The sequence below is a fragment of the Myiozetetes cayanensis genome, unplaced genomic scaffold (assembly GCF_022539395.1).
Source record: "Myiozetetes cayanensis isolate MyiCay16 unplaced genomic scaffold, myiCay2020 scf19, whole genome shotgun sequence".
In the NCBI taxonomy this organism is placed as follows: Eukaryota; Metazoa; Chordata; class Aves; order Passeriformes; family Tyrannidae; genus Myiozetetes; species Myiozetetes cayanensis.
Window position 1 is genome coordinate 10,903,231 of NW_026087400.1, and position 21,472 is coordinate 10,924,702.

The 21,472-nt window shown below is 40.6% G+C and overlaps 1 protein-coding gene across 8 annotated transcripts in view; it reads left to right on the plus strand.

Moving 5' to 3' along the window:
• The first annotated feature begins 603 nt into the window (after window positions 1–603).
• SULF2 (sulfatase 2) overlaps window positions 604–21,472 on the plus strand; it is a 110,249-nt gene continuing 89,380 nt past the window's right edge. For 2 of the 8 annotated variants that reach the window (XM_050313558.1, XM_050313569.1), the window contains exons 1-2: window positions 912–994; window positions 8,997–9,085. The gene's annotated coding sequence lies outside the window, so the exon portion shown is untranslated. Of the gene's footprint in view, window positions 663–824; window positions 864–911; window positions 995–1,028; window positions 1,171–8,996; window positions 9,086–21,472 lie in introns of those variants that run through there. The other 6 variants (XM_050313568.1, XM_050313563.1, XM_050313561.1 and 3 more) reach the window with 6 other exon arrangements.

Here is a 21,472-nt window from a genome sequence, read left to right on the forward strand (position 1 = left end):
GTGAAAGGGAACTGTGCCTCGTTTGGGACCGCTCGCTCACAGGCGATGTCCAAGCCTAAGCACGCACAGGTTTTAGCCCTGCGTTCTGGCACTTGAGCAGGACGAGGCACATTCCTCCGTGCAGCTCCACCGCCGGCCTCCTGACACCCCTCGCGGGGAACACCGGTGAAGAGGTGGGAAGCGCGTTAAGTTTTACCCGGCCGGGGCTTTATTCCCCCCAGCCCGAGGGGGATCAGACCCTCACGCAGCTGCTGCTCCGCCACGGGCGCCCCCGCCCCGCTCGCTGCCCCCGCGGCGCTGCTGCGGCTCCCCCGGCCCGAGGGGCGGCGATGCCTGAGGGGGGAGGCGGGGAAGGCGCGCAGGGCAAAGAGCCCCTCGGAGTGGCCGCGGGCTCCCCGGGGGTGCCCCCCTGCTCGGCGGCGCTTGGGCGGGAGCCGCCGGCGAGGGGCTGGAGGAGGCGCCTCGCAACAGATGGTCGAAGCCGGCTGCTGGCGCGGCCCGCATTGGCCAGCGGCGCGGCCCGGGCGGAGAAAGGGCGGGCGGCGGCGGCGGCCCCGCGGCGGGAGCGCAGCGCCCACACACCCGCCTCGCTCGCCTCCCGTGCGGCGCCGAGACCACCCCCGCCCGGGCCGGCGGTCGCCTCTCACGGCCCCGGGCCACCTGTGAGTGTCCGCCCGGCGGGGCTCGGAGCCGGCCGGGGCCGCAGGGAGGGCTCCGGCGGCCGGGGCGGGAGGCCCGGAGGGCGCGGCTCTCTCCTCCATCTCCGCTCCGACCCGCGCAGGAGGGGAGCGGGGAAGGGTGGGGAGATTATCCCCCTGGGCGGGAGCCTGGACCCATCACGGGGAGATTTTTATCACCTGTAGGTGAGGACCGCCCCCCCGCGCGCCAATTCCCACCTTCCCTTCCCTTTATTCCAGCCTCGTCGGTGCGGAGCCACCTGTGAATAATTAGCCGGTGTTGGTTCTCGGCGCGCCGTGGTCGGGGGGGCTGCCAGGTGAGGAGCGGAGATGCGGGGGAAGTGACTCGCCCAAGGTCATGCAGGGAGGCATTGGCTGAGCTGGGAAATAACATGTGCCGCGCTCAAAACTTCTGGTTCCCAGTCGTGTGCTGGGTTGTTCAGCAGCCCTGTAGGGCTGCAGGGCTCCGGGCATAAATCTGGCAGAGCTGTAGGTAGGTCTCTAATTAGCTACTTTTTTTCCCTTGTTTAATCGTTTTGCTGCTAGGAGTTCTGTATGGATGTTAAACCTTGCAGAGGTGCAGTGTCTGTGCCATCTGCCTTGTTTTCTCCAAGCTGCACGTGTGGATGAATGCATAAGTGATCGTGGTTTTCTGTGACTAATGTTAAATTCAGTAGGAAAGTGAGGGTAAAAATATGATGGCTTTCTCTAAACTTTTACCATGGCAATAAATATTGTATTTCCTATTAACAGTGAATGTCCTCTTATGCCATCAGACAGTAGTTGTGAAAAGCCCCTTAGCTGGTTAGATGGCTGCTGCACTCCAAAATTAACGTGCAGTGCAACAGCTTTTTTCCTCAGTGTAGGTGACATGTAAAGCATGGTGGGCCATGCTTTAAAAACAAGCACTAGAGTATAATGTGGTTAGGAGTTCTCTAAAGGATGCAACTGGAGTTACAGTTTTGGTGCTAGCTATATGCATAGCAGTTCTCTCTCCTACCCCTTCTCTTGTCCAAATAGAATTTTAAGACATTTACGTGAATGTATTCTTCTGTAGATAACGTGCAGTGTTTCTTTTGAATTTCTCCTTATGTGAAAGTAAAACTGACACATTCAAGGATATCGTTTAGATGATATGTATTACAAGAGTCCTCCAAGTCAATCCTCTTCATAGAGTTTGATTATTCCTAGCATTTCATAACAGATCCTGCAGCAGTGAAATCTAAAAGTTTAAGTGTGCTGTTCAAAGGCTAAGCTGTTCCTGCTCCCATCTTTCTCAGTTTTACCTCAGCTGCTCTGCTTGGTTTTTGGAGGGTGGGGAGACGGAATCAGGAGAGAGGATTAGGGAAACACTCAAAATATTAGTGTAAATAGGACAGCTTTATTTTTAATCTGTATTAGGGAGTTAGGTGAACTCTGGACACTCATCAGCACCAGCAATCATGGCATTCAAGGCAAGGTTTCTGGTAACAGGGGGCTTTCGTACTATAGATGTTTTGTCATTTGAATGTGGGGGTTTGTATGGGTTTGTTTTAGTCCCATTCAGAAAATACAGTGTTATTCTTGAATCATTTAATGGGTTTTTTTCCCTGGACTTTGATATTTGAAAAAAAGACACTCTTAGGTATGTTTTCACTATATAATACTGGGTGGCTTGTTTGTTCCTTTGTATTTGGTTTTTTTTTTCTGTGTTGGATTCCTTACCAGGAATCTTCTCCCAGGTAATTTCTAGCTGAAGGTGTTTGCCCTTGCTACATAAACTCATTTTGATTAGTTTGCCCTTTCACTACAAGTTTCTCCATCATTTCTTCTAAAAGGATAGGGAAATGTCTGTAGCTTTTTTTTTTTTTTTTACTTAAGTAGCTAATATTACTTCATTAAACAAAATGTTAAGTTGGAATAGATGATACTTTGCTATGCTGTGTTTTGTTTTTAAGCAAGTGTGTATTTCACTGTTGTGACTTCTTTCAAGCATTTCTGTTGTGAGGATCTCAGGTGGGAAGAGTTGTAGATGCTCATGCACAAAATAGTAATAAAAGGAGATGTGGTGATATCAAATTTGCAAATCGAACTGATTCATGTACATGGATGAGTAAGACCCTTCTCTGTTGTGACTGAGGGATAAGGTGATGGAATAAAGCAAATATTTTTGCTGTGTAATGGCAGATGTGTATTTTTGAATGGAGTTTATTTTGTTTGTTTGTTTTTTCTTGGTTTGTTTTGCTGTTCCCTCTTCCATTCATGTTAGTTTCCTATGCACTTGGATATCTGTTTCACTTTTGGAAATTGCCTGAATTTCTGTGTGTAGTTTGTTGCTGGTTAACTGCCTCCCCACTGTCTGTCCCCACCACCCTTCCTCACCCCTCACACAGATGGTGCCTGGGGAGAAATTCTGAAATGATGCTGCAAGTTCAATAAGGGAGGATTTCAGGTAATTAGTTATTGACCTCTGTAGGAAGAAAAAGGATGTGTAATATTTCTGAATTCCATAAAAATGGTGTTCTAGGTTTTTTGTTTGTTTGTTATTTTGTATTTCTGTGTATATTTTATGGCATTTGTTCACTTTCCACAGTAAAATCAAAATAACAGCTCACAGTTCAGTGAGTTTAAGCAGTAAGTTGTGAAATAAAAGGTCTGATGAGTAATCACTAGTACTAATTAGCCATATTTAATAGATTGTTAGGAGATGGTGTCAGAATAAAATTAATCTATCAGGCTATTAGTTGTTGCTAATCTACATATTCTAAAATGAGGGTTGTGACTTTATGGTGGGGGTAAACAACTGTAAATATCAATACCTCAAGAGAAATAACAGCAGTATTGGATGAAGTCTCATTGCTCCTGAAAGACATGTTCCATTTAGAAATAGGCAGCCTCTTATTTCAAATTCCTGGAAAGAAAGCAATTGAATGGCCTGCCTGATTTGAAGATTTTAGCCAGCAGTCACTGTGCAAGGCTGAAGTTATTGATCCCTGAGGTCGGAAGTGCTGTAAACAGTGGTTCAGCTGTGATCTGACAGTTGGATCATCCCTGTGACTGAGTCATTGACTGTGACTCTCCAGCTTAACAGATTAATTCATTGTATTTAAGAACTTGTGGTTTCAGGCAGTATTTGGGAAAGGACGGTTGTGGATCTGAAGATGCTGAAGTGTGTCAGGTGCTGATGTTATTTTCAGTTGGGAAACTGAATAAGGAAAACTTGTTAGAGGTTTTTGGTATCTGCAAGTCCTGATCAATTGACCTGTGATAGAGATTCTCTTAGTTCTGCTTATAGATTTTTCTTCTGGGTTCTGTCTTTGTGGTTGAAGTGCTAACAACATGAAGTTCTTTTTGCATCCTTTTTTTGCAGTGTTATTTCCTGCATGTTATCCCAGAGCCAGCACTCTGTTCAGTGGAGGGAGAGAACCCTGGTCAGGAGGACAGGAGTGTGTTTCAGGGTGGGGTTTTTGTTGCTCTGTTTTTACAGCTTTAATATGAGAATCCTGAGCCAATGCATCTTATTTCTGTGACTGAAACATGAAGTCTGAGAAATTGCAGCTTGCTTCTAAGGAAAGTTAAGATACCAAAACCTAAAAACTAAAGTTCCAGTTCTTCTCCCACACCAAATACTTGGTAGCTGCATGATAAAAAAAGACTAGTAGTTAATGAATTTTTGTTCTCCCCTGTATTACAGTACCAGCAGCATTTGAAGGACTTTCTAAATAATCTGACTCCCTTATGTCATCCTTTATTTTTCAGAGGAAGTGTGCAGAAGAAATGGATGGCTTAGAGGAAAAAATTACATAGTTCTGCTCTTAGACAGCTTTTTTCATAGATAGTATGTGCAGAGAAATTATTTTACAAAATGTGGCTCAGCTGTGCGTACAGAAGGGCAAGATGGAATAGCTGCTGTTGAAGACAACACTGCAGTGTGTCTTCTGCCTTCTAAAGCACTGAGTAAATCTTTAGTTCTGCTGGATATCTCCCAGTCTCATGATGCAATGGTTTTTGTGGTCCTTTTGGACTCTCTTCTGACTGCTCCAGATCCTAGCCCGCTGATGAAAGTGGAGGCATCTGTAAGAGTGTATATAAGTGAGTTCTAATAGTGCATCTGAATCTCTGTTAAATATTCTGTCTTTAGTCACACTTGTTTGGTAGTTGAACTGTAGAATCAAGGCAGTCTTTAAAAATTCTATCAAATCTCCATGATTGTGATATTTGCATGGGTTCTCTTCTTGGTGCTGTCTGCTGGAGAACAGACTTGCAACCACTAGAGCTGAGTTATGATACAAGACCTTACAGGCTCAGTAACTGTTCAGAGTGTGATATTAATGGTGTTAAATTAGCATCATCAGTGATATTAACTGATTCCCTCATTCAGACTGTGACATTTGTTTGGTAAAAGGATGATTAAACATGTGCAAACATCCTGTGTGCAGTAAAAGGTCTTTGGGCCCTGACAAGTGATAAATGAGAAAATTACAGGTTGTAGGAAAATGGCATTCTTTGGGAATCTGTCCTCTGGCAAGACAAAAATGTTCCACACTAAGCAAGGAAGGATTCATCCTCCCTTTTCACATCTGTAAGAATGCTGGAGGCTCTTTTACGTACTTAACACATGTTGGTGTCTCTTCCTTTTTTCTTCTGGAAAATTTTAAGTCTGTCTTATGTTTTTGTTTTTAACAGCTGTAGTTCACTTATCAAGTCCTTTTCCATCAGATGATTGTACCTGGACTTGCACCCTGGACTGGTGCATGCATTAACCATCACTGCAGAGAGGGCCTTTAGGGAAAGGCTTAGTCTGGTTTCAGATGTTCCTTGTGACTTTCTTCCCCTTCCTGTGTGTCACAGTGTAAGGATTTGCAGTGGCACGTTGGAGTGCTCATATTGCTTCTACAGAACATAAAAGCTTCAACAATGTGATGTATTTGCAGTAGTTTATTGCCAAATGCAATTTATAAGTAAATTTTCTACCTTCTGCCCCAATGGTCTAAAGTGTGGCTGAGTACTGTCCTTCAGCCACTGCTGTTTATCTCATTAAAGGTACAGCTGAAGTTGCTGTGCTATCAAATAATAAAACTACATTGTGTATTCATCATGCTTTTATCTTGCAATGTGGCTGCAGCTTGAAAAGAACCAGACAGCTTTGATAGTTACTGCCATTTTCAAAATTACAGAAATAATTTTCAGATACTTAAAAATTTTTTACCAGTCTTTGCAAGAATGGAAAAGTCACAAGCAGTTAAAATAACAGTTATATTAAATTCTAAAAAGAATAAAAATGACTGAAAGGTTTAGCTGGCAGAAATATCTCTCTTACCTTCTTCTAGAAGTGAGATTTGCAAATAGCAACCCTATAGGATTATTAGAGATTTGTATCTATTAAAAAAACCAAACAACCTAAACCCAAACACCTAAACATAGCACAAAACCAGGATTCAGTTTTTTTCAAAATTGAACAGATCCATTCCATTGAGTAGAAGGTCTGATGCCTCTGCTCATTCTGATACCTCTTCAATGTGGATTCTTTTAAACCTTTCTAGGATGTGGTACCCCAGCTATTAAGGCGTGTAATTTGATTTATGCTAAGGTAACTAATAACCAAGCACAATCTAATATGTTTATGGTTATTTGGATGCATCTGAGATATACCACCAGATACCAAACTTTGCAAGTCTGATTCAGAAACAAGTGTTTTAAGCAAGAAAATGTTCTCCAGTGCAACAGGATCTTCAAAGAAGTGAAGGCTTTCATTTTTAAACAAACTTGTGCTGCACTGTGGGAAGGGAGGCGAGGGAATGGGAGTAGAATTTGGCCTGAATTTGGCAAGTTTTATATAGCAAAGCAGCATATATGCCTCATGATATTCTGGTACCAGGAGATAGGAGGAGCACCTTGGCACCAGTAATGTTTAAAAGCTGAACCTGAAATGAAGCACTTCCCTTATTTAAGTCTTTGGCTGTATTTCTAGAGGTTGAGGAATTGGTTTTCATCCCATATTGCTGGGAGCTGTCAAATCCCAGCATTTTTTCCTCTTAAGGAACTGTCCTGAAAACAATAATACAGGAACTCCCTAGGAGGAATCCAGAAGAAAGGAGCAAAATGATCTATGATCTAAAATAATTATTACTCCAGTAAGTGAAAACTGAATTAGTGTCCTGCGATTAGCTGAGAAACCAAACAGAATTCCTTCTTCCTAAGACTTTGAGAAAGCCTGTGATTTCTCCCTGTCCTCTTAGAGTCCTGTATGACTTGTTTCTACTGATCTTGGGCAGAGGGTCCCATAAAATAGGCTTACAGTGTTTCATAGCCTACAGTTTGAACATGCACTGTGTGTTGGTGGGGCTAACGTGGGCTTGTGCATTTCACATTGCATTTCAGAGAACAGGAGCTGAGTAATCAGTGAAGCTGTGAGAAGTTTAACAGGTTAGACAGACAGCAGAGCTCTATGTACCTCCTTTTGCCCATGGAGCAAAAGTGTAGGCTGGTTGAACTCCAGGGATCCCTTCATTTTGGGATCAGCCCTCTGAGGTAAAAAAGTCTAATACTTCCCACATTCTTATTTAAAGAGTGTAGTTACTTGTCTGAACGTTAAGTTTGAAAAGAGATCAATTCCAAGACTTTCTCCATTTATCAGTTACCTGCTTAATCCAAGTTTTGTAAAGAATTCTCTGAATAAGTACTCTTTTGAGTATTGTGGTATTTTTTTAAGGTATTTCTGCTGTGTGTATTAATGGAAGTGCTTCAGTTGTGAAGCACTTACTTTAGGTTTGTGTTTCTCATCACGTTCAGTTGGCCCTGATTTCTCATTCTCAGAGTGTCACTGGCAGGATGAATGTGTTTATACTGTGGATTGTGTTTGATCTGATTCCATGTTCCCGATCCAGGATGGAGCCAAGGCAGCTCTGGTGGCAGAGATGGGTGTGACAGAACCACTTGAGATTAGATTCCACTCCCTGGGTTTATTGCACTTGCTTGTTTTCAAGCTACTAATGACATCAAGGAAAGTAGATTTAAGACTAGCTGGGGCCAAAATCAAGGGAGTGATAGGAGTAGGAGGAACCTGGAAGTGCACCATTGCCTGGCTGTGTCAGGCTTCAAGAGGCACTAATACCATTCCTACTTTTCTGGATGTATAAATATTCGTCTTTAGGCAGGATTTTAAGTTTGATTCCTGTAGTTTTCATTGGTATGATATTAAGGAAAGAGATTTTTATTATCTGAATCAGCACTAAATCATCTTGCCAGACATTAAAGTTTTAATGCTCAGTAAGGTTTCCTCATGCTAGCACTGTAAGTGTTTCTTAATCGCCTGTGTACTGAATTTTGCTGTTCTCCTTTTTGCTCAGGGCAAAGGCTCCGCTCCCAATATCCCATTGATAGTTTTGTTAGTCTTCCATGTGTGCACTCATTGCACCTGCAGTGACGAGGCAGCAGTTGGAGCATTCAGGATGCTCACTGGGAGCCACTGAGGCTTAGGAACCAAGTGTCTGCCTGGTCTCAAAAGCCAGTAGGAGTTATGTGTGCATCTGGAGACTTAAACAATTTACCTGTGACAGGACTGCTGAGTGAGCTGTGAAAGGGCAAGGGGATATCTAATTTGTTAGAACAAGAATCAGTGGCAGTGGCTAGCTGGAGTTTTCCATCATTTTGCCACAGTGATGCTAGAGTTAGTTGTTTTCTTTCATCTGTGGCATTTACTTTTGTTTTCTCTTTCCCACCCCCACGCACCTTGGTCCAAAATCTAGACTGAAAGTAAATCACTGAAATGATACAAAATGAGTTTCTGCTCTGTGTCTGTGATCCTTCTTAAGTTATGGTGTGTATTTCTGTATTCAAATCTTTTGAGGTATACTGAACAAATAGCTGGTCTGGAAGTGTTCAGCAATTTATTAGCCTTGCCAGAATTTTTTCATATTAATACATGATTGTTGGGGAGTTTGAGAATTTATGCTGTTTGTTTGCTGGTTGACCTGCAGAGTTGGACTGCCTCCATGTCTTACTTCTGTTGTGTTGCATTGTGTTTGTCATTGGTTTGGTTTATGTGATTTTTTTTTCAGTTTTGAATTTTGCCTGGAAGTTACTGCAGCAGCCAGTCACTTAACTTGTAGAATTGGACTCTCCTGGAAACAATGAATTAGTAAAGCTGGTGTACAAAAGCAAGGACTTTGCAAAATGGGGAAGAGAGAGCTTCCAGAAGAGCTGAGAGAGGGTGCTCTTAGATCATGTATAACAGGAAACTGGAAACTCTGTATTCAGACCTTAGAAGTCTCAAGTGACTTGCAAAAAGATCATGAAAATGATGCTCTCTCCTAAATATTCTTTGTTTTTTTACGTTAGGTTGCTGTGTACCTGGCAAATGTTCCCAGACTGAGAATGGCATGATGTGGAGGGCACTGCAGTGAAAGTGTTAAATGCCCCTTTCTTTGGTATGTTTTTACTCTTCATTGCATTTATAACGTGAATTATTGCAGACCTGTCTGTGGAATAACGATGGGATACAAGAATACAGGGCTAACTTCATTGCAAGTCATTATAGTCACAGAGCAGAAAAAAAAATCAACTGTTGCACTTTCATCACTTAATGGGTTGTTGGAAATCATTTTGAAGAAGAGATGTCTGATACTTTTCCATTCCTCGAATAACTGATTAGATGTGAAGATAAGTAGTGCAGTGCTATAAATGTAGTGCTCTACCACTGAGAGCATTTCACCTGGTAAGTTTACCTGCAAAAAAATCTGCCTGGTTCTTCTCAAGGCTTTAAAACTTGCATTTCTGCGGTGGTTCTGAGGATCTCTAGGGGGTCTGAGTTCCAGGTAACTTCAGAACTTCTCATACCGTTTGCACTGATTTGCAGATACATGCCTTGTTAATGAGGAGGTATGAATCCATTGTGCAGCTTGGGAAGAGTGCTGCTGTGGGGATTGTCTTACAGTCAGTCACCTTTCACTGTGATCACTGGATCGCATTTTGGATGCCTAAATACCTTCTCCTTAGTGCTAATAAATTCTTTAATGCAGAAAACTCTAAATCCCTTAATTAACAGAAAAGCTTAGTATATACTTAAAGGCCCTGTTGAGTTTCAGGCTGCTGCTTTTATGGATGCAGAACTGTTGCCAGGAAGATTCCAGTTCAGCTGGATACAAATCTTGCAACTTGTAAGGCACGGGATGAAATGGAGCTTCAATGCAGGGACACCTGGAGGATGAGCTTGAGTGCCCTCTTTGGAAAGAGTTATTTGACTGTGCTTTCAGGGAAATCTCAGCTATTTAGAATCCAGCATAATGCCAGTTTTCTCAGTTTCATCCCTGAGCAGGAGGTTTAAAATTGAGGTTTTAAACCTCATGCTGAACAACAAGGCGTTTTCCTCCTCTCCCTGTCACTGATAACTTTCACTTGGATTTGTTAGGGTGGGTCGAGAGCCAGCAGCAAAGCTGAACTGAATTAGGAGTGACACATGTCTGATTCCTGGACTTGCTATTCCTCAAATACTTCTAAAATAATTACCTCTAGGCCAAATGCTTGGCTATTTTCAGTCCCCTACCATTCTTATTTTGCTTTAAGGTAAGAAATAAAAGAGTCCCCTTGCATAGAAAAGTCTCCAGAAAAGATCTAATGCAACATTTCCCACGTTGGACTCTGCTGCCTCAGATCTCGTTTCCTCTTGCCACAGATGTGATGGAGTATCTTGGGGAAGGGGCAGAAATACTGTGTGTTTGGGTGAGGCTCTCTGCTGAAAAGTGCAGCTGATGGGAAGGAGGATTTCAACACCACCTTCAATTGTGATGTGTCCCCCTGCTATTTGCCTGCTCTTCTCTGTCCCCCCTGTCACTGGGATACTGTTGGAAATCTGTGGACATGGGTACTCCAGATTCTGCAGAGTCTCTGCACTCTTGGAATTAGCTTTTATACAGCAGGTTAATGTGTTTTTGTGCTCTTAATAAATACATTTGGAAATCCTTGCTTAAATTTTTGAGGGGGAGTTGAAATAGCTGTGAATTGATTTCACTGGAAGTGCAGAGTTCTACAAATTGCACTGATTAGGTGTCCAAAGGAAATGTCAGGATTAAGGCCCCTTCAGATTAGTATCTTTTTTATTTTCTTCTCTCCAACCAACTGGTCTGCCAAAATCTTCAATGTTTATGAAGACTTTTGAAGATAACCAGATGAAAGCTATAATTTACATAGAGTTCTGAAAGAAACAAAACACTGTGGGGATGCTGACTTGAACCTGATTTAGTTTTACATTTTTCTTCAGATAATTAAAGATAAAATAAGTATTTTCTGTCGTTGTAACAAAACAGAAAACAATTTTTTGGTGTGTAATTCAGTGTTGCATTTGATAACTGTTGACCCTGGGTTTATACTACAGGAATTTTTTTGCCTGTGAGTGAGCAGTCGGGCGGAAGCCAAGCTGAAGCAACTGCTCTGATGAATGACATCTCAAAACAGAAAGAATGTTTCCTAATAACTTAAGGCATTGCCTGTAGAAAGGGAAAACAGGATTTGCAGGCTATTAATAATCTTAATTTCTGAAAGGTGGTGTGTGGGGGGTGGTGCATGTGTGTGTGTGTTACAAAATTAAAGTTATTTAGAGAACCCAGAGAGAAAAAAAGGGGCAAACCTAAAACTTTGAAGGCTTCTGATGTTTTCTGTGACTGCTGTGGTGGATAAACTAGGTTACTCTCTTGCTTTATTACGTGTGAAGAACTTTAATGGGGACTGCCTGTATAGTAAGGAAATTTTATATCAACTAGCAGAGCAAGGTTGTTGGTGCTGAGCACCTAACATCCATTGGAAACTACTATTGTAAAGTGCTGTTGGTTTAAAACAAACCTAAACCAAGGTCACGATTTTCCAGCGTGCTGATTTCTTTATAGACATGTGTTTGTAGCAGTATAAATTTAAATATCTTATGGACACTGGTGTCTAGCACATATGTCACAAGTCCTGAGGAATGCAGTGTAGTCATGTGGTGTAGTATTAAATGAATTTTTTTCAGTTATGCTTTTGAATTATATAAAAAAAAAAATGCCAAACCCAAAGCTGAAATAGAATTTGAGAGCATCATAGGTAAAGACACTTAAATGGCTTTCAAACATCTGGCCTCTGTTTTTAAAAAAATCTACTCTGTGGATTTATCTTGTTGACTTAGTTCATTTGACTCTTGATCACATTTTTATTTTAATTTTTTTCTGATGTGATAGTCTCAGAATTACCTAAACCATTTGCAGATTAGGATTTTAAAACACTGAACCACAATATGCTGGTTTCTACACTCTTACTCCTATTCTTTCCTTATATGCTATGAGAAAATGATCTTTCTAGTTTTGATTTATTTTGCACAACATGAACTCGGCTTGTTAAGTCCAAGTCAATTATAATGAAATGTTTGAGCATATGTCAGCTTCCCAGAAAATTGTATTGTGTAATCCTGCACTTCACTATTCTGACAAGCTGAAGAAATGTTTCCAGTAGAGGAATCAGAAGAAATGAATCATCATCTGTGGGGAGATGAAGGGGAAAAAAAAAAGGCAAAAATCATGCCCTTTATGAATTAAACCTAATTTACTTTTGAGTGAACTCAGGCTACCTCTAGAAAGGTTATAACCTAGAATAGCCCCTGATACTGCAAAACAGTGCTCGAGTTGTTTGTTGTGTTCACCCTCTGTACTTGGCTGACACACAAGGGAAGATCATCAGCTGTGGAAGGAACTTCCTTTATCCACTGATCCCAGATTCTGCTGCTGCTCTTACAGTGGCCTCAGGAAGGGTATCTGTCAGCTGTCTCTTAGTTTGGTGTATCTTTAGTGCAGCATTGTGTTCTGAAGGAAGTAGTCCAAGTTTAGTAGTCCCATTATATAACCTCTTGTTGAAGAAAAAACAGTGAACCCTGTTCTGTATTACCCTCTCCCCTTTGTAAACTTGTGTTCTGTGGAAACCTCTGATAGAGAAGTTACTGCACTTAAAGTGGAAACCTCTGCAGATGTCAGCTCTTCTTTGTGGTACAAGCCTTAGAGTTCCAAGTTGAAGCTATTTAGTGCAGATAGGAACTTGTCATTTTATTTGGGTTTGATCACCATATTTACCTTTACTTCTTTAGAAAACCTTGTGGGGCAATATCAAAGTAGTTTGTCTCTTTAAATGATAGTAAAAGAAGGTAGCTAGGAAAGTGGCTACTGCAGCATGCAGTGTTCACACTGATGGACTTGGGAACATCATCCATTTCTGCCTTGCTAAATAGGGCAAGGATGTTGCACAGCTGTTTCAAGACCTTCTATTTTGGGGTGGTTTTGTAAGCAGTTCTATGCTGCATAAGGTGGTGAAAACGTATTTTGAACAATGGGAGTACCTCAGTTTGTTTCAGCAGAAATTAGAAAGTAACTTGTCATTTATTTTATTGGTCTGCTTAAAAAAATCTGTTTAAGAATCTCAGAAGTAAAAATAGCACTGGGACGCTGCAGATAAATAACATGCTGGTCTAGTCCATTATTTTCATTTGCACACCAAGGCAGTCACAAAATCTGTCAAGCCCAGTGTTTTATCTCTTGTTGCAGCTGATAAAAGGCCCCTGAGGATGTCAGAAGAACACAGATGCAGAGAGGTGTGATACTGAGAAGTTCCTATAGCTCAGCAAGTTCTGCAAGTTATACTGGGCTTACAGTTAATAATCCTTGATGGATTTTCTTTGCCTCTAAATGTATCTTTTCATTAAAGTGAACCTGTTTTCTGGTTTAGCAATTTTTGACCACTTGTGTTTGGATTGTGCTAGATTCTTTCATAACTGAAGTTTTCTTCTGGGTGGTAATTTGTAGTTTTGAGCCCTTTGATGATATGGATCAGTAAGGTGGTGTGAAGAGACAGGAACTAACTTCAGGATAGGTGCATAAGTGTGATTAGAGTGAGATTGCTTAGGAGAAAAAGAGAGGAAATTGTTTGTTAGACAAATGGCAGGTTGAAAGATAACAGTTCCGATGAAAGGAAAAACTCCATGATTCTCTGTGACTTAGGGTTTTTTTTTTTAAAGTAAGACTTGTTAATTTAAAACTGTATTCCAAGTCCCAGGCAAACTTTGTGTTCAGAAGAAGCAACAATTCAAATTGGTTATCTGATGACCTATGAATGTGTTTGGTATATTGTGAAGGTTATTGTGTTCAAGCTGGAATGTGGTAAGGATTATTTTGACTCTTAGTAGGCAAAGAGCTGAGACTGTTAATAAACTAATTGCCCAGAAAGCCTTTTGCAGGTTGATTTACTACTGTATTATAAAAAGGTGTCTCAGCAATGTAATACCGTTTAGCTGGCTATAAATATGAGATATTGTTGGACATTACACATCATCTTCTGGAGGAGGGGGAAAAACAAACTCCAAACAACACTAAAGCAAGGACACTAAAGCATATGGTGTGGAAACCAGATTGTATTGGTCATGATTTGAGTGGTGATATTTCTGAACTCCAAATGCTATTGTGCTTCACATCATCTGCTCTACACACTCTGTGCTGCAGAAATTGTATATTCACGTGGTCATGGAGCTACAGAATTCAGTTTACTTAAACACTGGCTTTATTTCTTTTTTCAACTGTGAGCTTGATGTGAGTTTAGGCAAGAGAACTCATGAGCCACGTTTCTGTAGCTCTGCAAGAAGGGGAGAAGAAAAATGTTAGGTTTGCAAGTTCCTAATGCAGGTGCTAAATGGCTCTGAATTGTAGGAAAACTACATGCTTTTATAAAAAAAAAAAAGTCTTTTGTTCTTGCTTTAGATTTATTTAGTTGTTTATTCCATCTAATCCTGTTTCAAGGCCTTAAGATAAACTCGCTTCAAAAGAAAAAAAGTAAACACCTTTGTTTTGAAATCTGTTACACTTCAGTGCAAAACCAAAGAGTGTTATTTTGCTTTTTTGTTTGAGCTGTTTAGGTATGGATTTTTGAGCTTTTCTACAGCTGTGCGAGATAAGAGTTAAGTGATTCATGAGATCATTTAATTTCTGGTAGGTGGAGCTTTCAGAAAATCACCAAGCAGCAAATACAGTCTGTGCTTGCAGCTTTACACAAACCTCTCTAAGTACAGCTGCTGTCTGACACTGGGCTATTGCTTGACACCTTTATTTGTTTTGAGCCGTGGTTTGTTAATATATTATCTACACAGCTATTCTCTTGTGCAAAACGTGCTCTCATGTCCCTCTGCAGGCAGGTTTTTTCTCTAGCAAATTGCCCTTAGTGTTCTATTCCCGCCATGCCAGGCTTTAAATAGAACTTGCTGTGTGTGTCTTTCATGAGTCACACATTCATCAACATGTGTGATACATTATTAATCCTTCATTTAAGGATTCAGGTGTTGCCACTGAAACCCTGCATCTTAACCTATTTTAATATTGCCAAGACAGGAAAAAAATAACCCAAATCATAAATTGCACTTGTTTTTCTCATGAGTCTTTTGGAACAAAATTGAATCGCTCTGTTTATACCTATGAAAGCTTCTGAACTGGGACACGGGGGAAAATCCTTTTTGCAGAGGGTGATGGGGTTCACAGTTGCTTGATTTAATGTTGTTCTGCCGGTGAGAACCACCTGCTACCAGTGAAGCTCAAGAGCCCTGATCAGGAAGTGCACCTTTTGTTTCTTCGGATGTGTTATAAGCAATACCAACTGTAGAAGAAGGAGAGACTGATCAGAGTTTGGGAAGCTTCAGTAGAATGTATTATGGTGTACTGAACTTTAGTAATGTCCCCTGATTTTAATGTGATTTATGTTGAGAGCAAAGATCCAGGGAACAATCTACTGAATGTCTACAGAACTTCCAAGAAATTATTCAGACCCTTTTTTACTCTGATCTTAATTTAGTTTACTTATCGGAGACAATAAGTTAGAGATGTAGAAATGAGTTTATTTCATTATTAAATGTGGCCACTTGGACTTTTTGTTAAATATTCAGTATTTGTGTGTGTATTTGCAGACTTGCATTCAGAACCATTTAAGTTGCATGCATGTGTGTGTATACACTGTACTTTGTTTCATCCAAAGGATGTGAAATTAGTTCAAAGAGGTATGAATTGTAATGACAGACTTGGTGCCCTGGTATCCAAGATACGTTAGCATGCTGATAAGTTACTTGTTTTCCTGCTGTGAGAACTGGTTGCTGTATTTGATTCTTTAGCTGAATACAAACTAAATTAAATCTGCAGTGACCTATATTGTGCTCTAGCTAATGACCCAGTTAACCTCTGGTTAATTTTCTGTCTCTTGGTGTCCTGGGAACAGGGACATGTTTACTTCAGTTGCCACAAACCTTTAGAAATGTGCCACTGGCATTTATTATTCTGGAGCTGTGTGTTTTAGCAGAAATTAGCTAATGGGCCATGGGGGTCTGCAGAAGTTGTAGAATGCCAATGAGGAGCTTCCTTTCATTTTTTTCTCCACCCTGATTTACATTACTAAGCTTTTAGCTTTTCTTGATTTCGTTTTTTGTTTCTTGAGTATTGATCTGTCTCCTGTGGAGGAAACAAACTATTTGCTTAACGTGCAGGAGGACGTTATTGTTGGCAGCTTCCCAGGGGCTCCCCTCTTTTGCATGCTTTAAATTAAACCAGAACCAGTGCAGATATTGGTAGGGAAGTTTGTAACTGATGCAATTCTATTATTGCAGGGCTGTGTTATGCTAATGAATCCAAATATAACCGTAAAATAATAATGAAGATCTTGTCTAAGGGCAGAGCTGAATACCACTTTTCTGATGCAAATGGGATTCTCTGGCACCTGGGTGGGCTCATCTATGAAGTATATGTTCTTTTTCAGGAAATGAAGTTGCACACCAATCAGGAAAAAAAGACGGGATGATTATTCACACCCATTTGCAGTAGCAGTTCATGTCGTCTGTCACAGACCTATTAAGTAATTCATAATCCAAAACAACCTGAACCTTTTCTGACATTTAGAACATCCAGTGCTTACAGGGTGAGGCCTTGAGAAACAGCTGTTCTAGAGCCAATCCTTTCCACTCCGTCTGTTCCTTGAGCTTTTTACCACAAATTTCCTTTGGAGATGAAATCCTTTCTTATTTTTTCTTTTGCCCGTGGCAGCAACAAGAACAGGTAGAAACAACTTCGTGAGTGCTCAGCCTTGTGCTGGGGTGTAGCTGCTCTGCAAAGAGCAGGTGGAGACGGTTCCACAGCAATCCCGAGTCCTGTGTTGGCCATGGAGGCAGGTGGGTTTGGAGGGGCACTGGGGAAGCTTGGGCTGTTTCAGGACACTGATTCAGACACTTGTTTTATTTTGGGACTTGTTATGACCTAAGGATCACTCCTTGATGATCAGACGTTAAAAATACGCAGCATTGAGGGGGACGGAAGAAATTTCTCTGAACGGATTCTTGGGAACGTGTTCTGCTCAGCCGGGTGACCTGGGTGACCTGGAGCACCACACGGGACAAGCAGTGCCCTTGCTCTGTCTGTGCCTTGAGCTCTGCAATTTTGCTAGAGACCATCTACCTCCACCAGCTGGGGAGAACTGGCATTCTCTGTTATGTGTCCTCTATGTAAAAAAATGTGGAACATACAGAAAACATTCCTGAGGTAGGACTGTACAAGTTTTTCACTTGCTGTGGAACCACTGCCATCCACACTGGACTTTGTGTATATTCTGCCTGGTGGTTAAATGAGTTTCTCCTCTCTTTTAAGAGCCTGTCTGTAAAGGATCCACCACATTGTATCCTACTGGGCACTACAACCTTTCTTATTGTAAGGGGCGGGGGGAAATTGTGATTCTGTAGAAATACTACTGAAGTTGTGGTTTATTTCATTACAGTGTGGCTTTGTGCCTGAACTTAAATGATGAAAAAGTGTCCTGCATTATCCTGGTATTATTGTTTTGTTTTGTTTTCTTATTGCAGAGGAACAAGCAAAATATCAGCTCTGCCTTGTTTTGGTTTTTCTTGAACATTTAAGTCAAAACCAAAGGAATTTTAAGTCCCAAAAATCCCTCTCTCTTTACTGACTGGAGCATCTCGAAAATGAAAACTTTTTCTGTCAGTCATCAGAGAGTGCAGGGAATGCTGTGTACAAAGGGAGCTACAGTGCCCCACAGCTTAGTCCCTGGGCTTTTCTGTTTATGAGCTTATTCTGTCAGGGTCTGTTAGTTTTGGTATTGTTAGTGCTTTAACAGGATTTCAGACTTGGTGGTGGTCTCCATGGGTCCTTTCCCAATTTCACCTCTGAGTATTCCCACTGCTAGAGGAAAAAAGCAACTGTGACTGAGAAGATTGGAATTACACACAGTATAATTCCCTTATTCTGAAATTTATAAGGGAATTGCTTCTCCTGGTTCGTGGGGGTGAGGAACCAAACTGCAAGCTTTTGAAAGAGTGGGAATATGCTTTTTGGATATTTCGAATCCTAAGCTCAGTGATATCTCTTTCTTGTCTTCTCTTGTGTTTAAAAAGAAATCAGTGAGAGAAGTTGTTCCTTTATAGATGTATGTGATGTTTCTATTAATTTGTACAAATCTGCAGTCGGTGCTATTGAGCCAGAACTTGTTCAGGTTGAAGGCTGAACCTGAATTCCTTCAAGACCAGGTAAGAAAAATATATTGAGTGTATTATACTCTACTCTGAATAATATCCTCATGTGGTATGTGTTCGGATTAAGTTTTGTGTGTAAAAATAATTTTGCCCTCTTGTTGATGGGGCAATCTGACATCGTGCATTCATTTATCACAAGTAATTTCTGAATACCTTACAGTGCAATGAATTGGCATCAGCTGTCAAAGGGGAAGGTATGAAAGCATGAGATAAGATGAAGGGAATAATTACAGCATTTCTGGAATATGATTTCAGAAAGAAATTTCAGAAATGCTCTGTCACTGAATAAGATTCTCATTGCATGTATTTGCAAAAAAGGGAAAAGATTTTTTTAAAAATACTTTGAATTATCACAAAGGGTTTCATATAATGCTTGATGAATATCATAGTAAATAATCTCTCTGAAATACTTTTGTTTATAGAAAAGAAATTGCCTTCTTAATGGTCCTTAATTTCAAATACTTCCCTGAACTTTTCAGAGCTTCCACTCTTGTGTTTGATTTCCTTCTTCTGTGTACTTTTACATCCACCCCTGCAGGAAGGTGAAATGCTGCTGCCCACGATTTGGGCACGTGAGGAGACTTTAGATACCACCTCTGTTTGTCTCAAAGGACTGGAAACACTTTGCATAAATATTCTGTAGTATAAGTATGGTATGAGGCTCATCTCCCATTTGTGCTTGAAAACAGCTCTTTTTGAAGTGTAAACACTCCAATGGAAAAACAGTGTGTTATTTTTGGGACTAGATTAGTATTTAAAAGGCACATATGTGAAAAACGAGAGTTAGGTTTTGATCTTGCAAACATGACTGTGAGTAGTTTGGTAACGACATTCATGAATCTGCTTGTTTAGCCTGATGGATATAATTTCAAAACCCTTCTTCCCAAAAGTTAAAATGTAAATTGCCATGCAGCTCGAGGGGTAAGGACCACAGGAGGTTAGTGCTGGCTGTTTATGGATGCTGATTCCATTACTATACCCAGGGTTTGGATACATATTTAGGGTATTGAAATCTATCCTCTTACATTTTGATTTCAGTCAGAAATTAGGCACTCTAGGGATGGAACTGTGGACAGTTCATACCATGTAAATCTTGTTCTAATAACAACTTCTTTGAGCTTTTAAATGCTTTTAAGAATTGTTTCTTTTTGATAAGGAAATGGTATATAATGCTGGTATATAATGCCTTTGAAGTGCATTAGTTTGTTAGATGTTTTGTTTTATAATGGTAATATCCATGATTATTTAGAGAATGTTGAGTGTGAGACCCAAACCATATTACTCTAATATTGGAAGTTCTATTTACTCACATGGTTATGTGTGGGAATAACAGTTAAAATAGCTTGTTAATATCTGATTTATCTTTATTTGGAAAATAAAATTTGATTTTGCAACATCATTTTACGTGCAACAGGAAAAGAGTGTAAAATGGGTGTAGTAGTGTGTGAAAACTTATTACACATAAAAAATTGCTATATTTTTGTAACAGCTCTTGCACTCCTCCCATTCCCCTACCCAGAAGATCTTGGGTTTTTTGACATGAAGTCAGTGTGATGCAATATGATGGGATAGGAAAAATGCTTTCTGGGAAGCCCTGTAAATGATGCTCTGTGAAAGGTGGTGTGCTGTGTTTGGGTTACTGTGCAGAGAACACTGTCAGGCCAACACTGCCCTTGCTTACACACTTAGAGCTGGCTTTGACAGTGGCCCAGTATGTCTAATATAGTTTTAAATTAGGTTTGTGCCATAGTCTGTGGGGTTTTTTACTAAATTTAAATATTTGGAAATAAACCTGGTATTTTCTTTATTGTGAGGTAAAAATCTACTATTAAACATAGTTGGAAAAAAGAAAAATAGTGGTTCTTGGAAAACTGGGTTTGTATTTGCTTTTAGTGAACACAAGTAATAGATTTTATTCTTCCATCCTAGGAACAGAGCACTATATTCCTTGTAACCTAACAAGATTTTCTTACTTTAAAGCATCCAGTTGACCTTGACTGCAGTCAGTGAAAAATCTTATTCTTCTTGCTGCACTTGTTGTAAAGTGAGTGGATAGGGGCGTGCAGATGTTTGTGTTTGACGTTCCCCAGGGTTGTGTGGCTGATGGGCTGGTGGTGCAGCCTGTACTGCACTGCAGCTCTTCTCTTCCCTCCTGCTCCTGGGGCTGGAGGTGTCGGTGGCAGGAGCAGATAATTTCCACTGCTGTGCAGCTCCTCTGAGAGACCGGTGACTTAGACATCAAACTGGCTCACGGTCCCACAAGGTTCAGGTTGAGGAGTTGGAAGTGTCATAAAGGAACTGAATAATCCAAATTGCCTGTTTGCTGTTTCTGGGCAGTGTTTAATTTGGGCTGCTTTCTTCAGCTTTTTGTGTTGTGCTGTGCATTTATTTTAGAAAAACATTCTCTCTAAATCAGCTGAAAACTTGGCAGCAACTTGGGTTGCAGGACCAAGGGTCTCTTTTCTGCTGTGGCGCATGGCTGATAAATTTTAATGTTACTTCTGTTAGCAGATGTTAGATGGGAAAGGATCTTGTCAGGAAGTAGGTGTTGCAGTAGATCTGTTCATAATGCTGAAGGCCAGGCATGTATGGCTTGGCTAGGAAACAAATCATTGCCTTTGTGTACTTGCTTGGATTTTAAATAGAGGAAAAAATAAATTGGTGGGTTTGTGTGCTTTGGTTTTTTTAATTTGTCTAGTCTGAACATTTGATGTTAGAACATGGTGAGAAGTCTAAGAATGAGGAAATACATTTTGGACTTTGGGACAATGTTCTTCTTGCTGTTGATTTGCTGATAACACTAGGAAGTATGTGTGTGGAGGTTGTTGTGGGGTTTTCATGTTTTTGCCTTTTGGGTTTTTTTTCATGCCAACTGTTCCTCATCCCCCCCAATATATAATAACAGATGTGTAGTTTTCATTCTGTGTTTATTGCTGGGTAGATCACTTTGAGTTTTAACACTTAAACTATAAAGATTGTATAAAGATTGCCTTCCTGCCTTTTGATCAAGCCTTCATGTTCATTAGAAATACGAAATCTAAGATATTTTCATGCTGAACTTACAAACGTGCTTCAGCTGTTTGTCTCCTGTAGGTTATACCTACGAATATTTGGTTAAAAACAAAGATTGACAAAGGAATGACAGAAAGGAATAAATCTTGTTACAGGTAAAATGTCCAAGTTATTTTCTAAGCTGCAGATGTCCAGGCAAGTGCCTAGCAGAGAGTCCAGTTGCATGCAT